Source organism: Notolepis coatsorum, assembly GCF_963971535.1.
Source record: "Notolepis coatsorum genome assembly, chromosome: 7".
Classification (NCBI taxonomy): domain Eukaryota; kingdom Metazoa; phylum Chordata; class Actinopteri; order Aulopiformes; family Paralepididae; genus Notolepis; species Notolepis coatsorum.
In genome coordinates, this window is record NC_140171.1 from 105,692,645 (window position 1) to 105,698,624 (window position 5,980).

The window sequence follows — 5,980 nt, forward strand, 5'->3', positions numbered from 1 at the left end:
TTTCATGCATCTTTATCAGGGAACCCTTATCCTAATGATTTTTTAAATAATATTATGATGATACGATCATGGAGAGCGAAGGTCTGTTTCTCAATGGATTTGTCATCTAGGAGGGTTAATAAACAAATTTAGCCGGGGTGTATTTTTTTAAAAGGCGGGAGAAATTTGTGAGAGACCAAAATCCAAAATGGCTGCCATGGAAATGAACTTTTTAATGGTTTGACCTACAATGATGCACAATACATGGTACCAGCCCCCTCTCAGTCATGTACCAGACAGCCCCCTCTCAGTCATATACCAGCCAGCCCCCTCTCAGTCATGTACCAGCCAGCCCCCTCTCAGTCATGTACCAGCCAGCCCCCTCTCAGTCATGTACCAGCCAGCCCCCTCTCAGTCATGTACCAGCCAGCCCCCTCTCAGTCATGTATACCAGCCCCCCTCTCAGTCATGTACCAGCCCCCTCTCAGCCATGTACCAGCCCCCCTCTCAGTCATGTACCACAGCCCCATCTCAGTCATGTACCAGCCCCCCTCTCAGTCATACGTACCACAGCCCCCCTCTCAGTCATGTACCACACGACTGGCGGGGGGGGTGCTTAGTAAGAGATGTGATTGGGCCAGCCCAGTGTCAGTCAGTACCAATGGGCCGCTGTCCCAGCATAGTAGTGGGCCGGTCGTTGGCCAAACTTTATAAAAAAAATAAAAATAAAAATATATATATTTTTTTATAAATAAAAAAAAGAATTTATCGAATTATAACGGCCCAAAGATGCGTCGGCCCACCGGGGAAATGCCCGGTATGCCAGATGGCCAGTCCAGGCCTGGGTGGGATGTTCTCAGTCAAATTCATCGACTTCCCTTAAAAGTTGTGTCTCAATAAGGAAAGTAAAGACGGTGGGTTGTGCCTACTATACCAGCCGTCCACCGGATATAAATAATAGTGCATTGATGGGAATAGATCCCATAAGTCATTCCATTTTAAAGCAGTTTGAGTAGTACTAGAAAAATCTGTCTAAGGAGAGGACGGTTCATTATGCCGCCATCTTGATAACGGCAACTAACAAGACCATGACCCCTATCTCTTTGAATGGGGAGGAGTCTGTATCTTAAGCCGGCTATGCCCTTGCTTAACCCTTATGTGGTGTTAGGGTCTCTCCAGCGACCCGTTTCAAAGTTATAATATGTAATAACTACCATTTTATTAGAACAAGGCTTTATGATATCCTCCACAACAATTATAAGCACAGCAAAACTATGTTTCACCATTTTGAAAATTCTGAAGGTATCTGCAGAAGAAAAGGTACAACTGTGGTGTTAGGGTCATTCTTGACCCGGCAAGGTAAAACTATACTATAAAAATACTAAATATAAATAAATAAAATAATAATAAATATACTAAACTTTTTTTCAAAGTTATATTCTAATATTGTTCTATTATAGTCAGAAAACATTATTATCTATGGGTTTCACATTTAGTATATTATGATTGAACAACCTCATTTTCATCTTAAAAATAAGGGACATGATGTGTCTCGGGGGCCATAAAATCAAATTACAATGGGATTATATTATGAATGCATATAATGTTAGTTAGGATGTAGTATTAACTATATTGAGTGATAATCCTTTCTTTTTAGTGGTCAGGACTGAGTTAGACCCCAGGTCAACATTGACCCGCTAACAACGGTCAGTGGTGCCAATTCCTAACACAACATGAGGGTTAAGATGATCTGATATTCTGTCAGTCATAGAAATGTATGCCTACACTGCATTGAAAATTAAAGGATATATAATAATCCATTGCCCCCTTCCCCCCCATCAGCATAAAGAGATCAAATAAAATATTCCTTTATTGATCCCCTTGGGGAAATTCAGGCGTCATAGCAGCATGGGGGAGGGAGGAGGAGGGGTACAGGAATGGGCAGGGTAATAGTAGAAACTAGAAAGACATAAATATAGGCAATACAATTTTATCTGAATATAAAAATATGAGAAAAATAAACAGTGTAAACAATATAATTAACTGAATATAAAAATATTACGTGTAAACAAGGTGCAGATGAGGGTCTGCAAACCTCGGTTATATTATACGTTACAATGAATATAGGCAATAAAAACATTTGCTGTGAGTAAGAGTATAAGAGTAAACAGTACAAGGTGCAGTATACACAAGGTACCCTATATATACGTCATACGTTGTAGTCCGTGCAGGTTTTGGTGGTCAAGAGTCAGACACACTTTGGTCAGACATTCCTAATACTGTTAGCCGTTAGTTCTCCAGCTGCTGGCAGCAGTCCATGAACTCATGCTTTTCCTTTTATTTTAGTAATTTATTGACCAATTTCTTAATTATCCTAAGCACTATATTTAAATAACTACTTATGGGGAGGTACCCCAGTTGATATAGGGGGATCCTTTCATCCTATCTGAATTTTACTTTACACATTGAATTTGGATACAATATAAACAATCTTTTTGATTATAATTATGACGTTTTATATTATAGGAACATACAAAATAATCTCTCAGACAGAAAGGGGGGTTGTACATTTAATTAAAAGAAGAGTTAAAATCTAAAATGTGTATTTCAATTTGTGGGGTGAATTTGTGGAATGGTCTAGAATGTTGAACTCAAGTTAATTATAAATATAAACCAGTTCAAGAAGATGCACAAAATTAACATTTTTGAGAGGTATAGGTTGAGGAATGTGTAAAGTTGATAAACAGTAAGGTAATTATTTTAAGTTACATTTGATAAAAAACGAAAGTAAATATTTAAGTTGGATATGATGAACTTGAAGGTAATTATTTATGTGATAAACCTGAAATTCATTGTTTAAGTTACAAGAAAGGGGGTGGGACCTTATTATTCCCCTTTTCAGACATGTAATATTTATTTATTTAGTTTATGGATCACATTGGGATATTGACAACCATACTGGGTAATTTACATTGGAGGTGGTTGGGGGGGGGAGACACACTGTATAAACAAGCAAAACTGTACATTGAGGGGGGGGAGGAGACACTGTACAAACAAACAAAATTGTACATTGGACTATTGACAAAACCATACTAGGTAAATGACTGTACATTGGAGGGGGTTGGGTTAGGATATTTACAGGGGCCAGTTTTGAATTGCAGTCTCCCGTAGGTGTCCCTTGAGAGAGGTTTTGAAAGTGGGTAGTGATCCACATTCCTTTACAGCTTTGGGTAGGGCGTTCCACATTGATGTGGCATAATTGCGAAACGTGTTTAGTCCCTTATTTGAGCCGAATCTGGGTTTAACATGATTTGTGGAGCTCCCTCTGGTGTTGTGATCGTGGTATTCACTGACCTTTGGGAAGTATTTTGACATGTACATGGGTACGTTCAATACAAGGGAAGAGAGGTGCTCGAAAATAAATAATCAAAATTAAATGTTTCTTTGCAAAACACTTCACAAACCTGTTCCACATATTCAAGGAAATAATATAAAATTGTTGAAAAGATACATATATGTCCCCTGCAGTTGAGCTGGTGGCAGGTACAAACCAGTCAAAAAAACTGTTCAGGTTGTAAATAAATAAAAAAAAATTTAAATGTTGTATACATAAATGTTTTCATTACTTCAATATGCTGCTTTTACTTAAGTAGCCTAGAATTTTGAATAGGGGACTTTTACTTTTATGAGAGTATACTCCTTGCACAGAATTTTTTAAATGCCAATTTGTCTTCCATGTTTAAAAGAGATAACGGTTGCGGTGTGCAAAACAACAGTTGCTATGTGCTGCTATATGATAAATACAAACATTTTATAACTTGGTATGTTATTATTGGATCTTATAAACACAGTGGAACAATAATATCATGACTTTCCAGTGTTGTACCTGCTCTAGCTCTGCACATAAATGAGGCATTTTCTTTTTGAAAGTGGTTACAAATGGTTACAGGCAGCCATGTTGGAAGAAAAAGTACAGAACTACAGAAACTGTATCAATAACAAATACTTACAATAAGGCAACTACAGGCCCACATTCAAGTCAAATTCCCTCAAGTATAACGCAGTGTACTTTTGATACAAACGTGAAAATAACTATGATACATTGTGTTCAGAGACTACCACAATGAATGTCAATCCTGGAAGAGAACTCCACCTAGTGTTGAAGCAAAATATCACACTCCTGAGTCTTCAACAGCCTAAAGTTTAAACATTTAAATCCAGGGGTTCCCAACCTATATTTTTCCTATATTGAGGTCCAATAATTCCTGTGACCCCAGCATTTAACACGTTCAAATTTTGTCTTTCACATTGTTGGCTGCTGATGTTTTCCTTTTTAATTGTGGAGCCGGGCGCTTGATTGATTGATTGAAAACTTTATTAACAGATTGCAGAATGGGTACAATACAGTACAGCTCAATACACACAATTGTTAAGGGGATTTGATTTGATTTTATTACTGATCCCCATTAGCTGGTGCCATGGCAACCAGCTAGTCTTCCTGGGGTCCACACAAAAAAACATACAAAAACAATTATTGCAAAACAGAATGATTAAAAGCCAGTACTCAACATACAATACACAATGAAACTAACAATTAAGATGGCTAAAATTACATGCAAGCAAAGAAACAGAAAACAAAAAAACAAAACAAAACAAAATACAGTGTTAAATACAATTTAAGATTGTTTTTAAAATTGAATATTTTTAAGAATTGCTTTTAGAATGCTCATCAATGTTACTAAAACATCAATTTCACCATACCTTTAAAAAGAAAAGAAAAAACACACAAAGTAATCAGAAGAAGTTTTGGATAACATGGCTGCAGCTACACTCATGCATGACATATACTAATTTCCTTCCGGATTATGGCTCCTTTGAGTTTCTTTTTTAAACTGTCCTTGTTTTCCGGGATGCAGACCAGAGAAAGACTTTCGTCTTGTTTACATCAGGGTCCCCCATTTTCAATTAATCAGGACATATATGACATACATGACATACAGATAGACAGTAGTGCTACATCTATACATTTATGACATACCAGATTTGCACATACAGTACTGTTTGTGAGTCCAGAAAAGAGAGTATATACATTTGACGTAAAAACTGTACATTGGAGGAGGTTGGGTGGGGTTGGGTGGGGGGGTTGGGTATAGGGTTGGGGGGGGGGGGACACACTGTACAACTGTACAACCAAAACTGTACATTGGAATATTGACAAAACCATACTAGGTAATTTACTGTACATTTGAGGGGGTTGGGTTAGGACATTTACAGAGGCCAGTTTCGAATTGCAGTCTCCCGTAGGTGTTCTTTGAGAGTGGTTTTGAAAGTGGGTAGTGATTCACATTCCTTTACAGCTTTGGGTAGGGCGCTGACCCCAAGGTTGGTAAATCTGTAAAACTCAGTTCTACCCCAAAAGTAAATGTCCTCTGTGATTGTGAAATACAACGTTTTATTATCAAAATGATAATGATAAGTACACTGTTATTAATTGTTAGTAACTATTTGTTGACTATAATATGTACACTGTTATTAGTCTCTAATTAGTTATTAGAAGAATCTGTCCTAATTTCAGTTGAAATATTACAGTATCAGTGTCGTAGGCTAGGAGTCCTGAGGAACATGATGTTCTGTGGTAGTGGACAAAATGTTCTGGTAGCCTAGTTTTGGTAGAACAATAAGTTTGGTTTATATTTGGGAGGGATGTCCATACATCAGCTCATCATCATCATCACCATAGTCATCGGCATCATCATTATCATCAACAACAACATCAATATCGACATTAAAACCACCAAATATGTATACACTTTGTCATTACACAATATGAATATAAGCATGTTCTTCACCCTAAAGAGAGGGGGCAGCACCGCGTCATATAAAATGCGAGAAGTAAAGCCCTTTCTGCATTTCCATTGGTCACTTGCTTTAAAAACCAATGTCCCTCTAGCCAATCACATGTGAAAAACACGGTGCCACGTGACGGAGTTGCTGGGTAGAT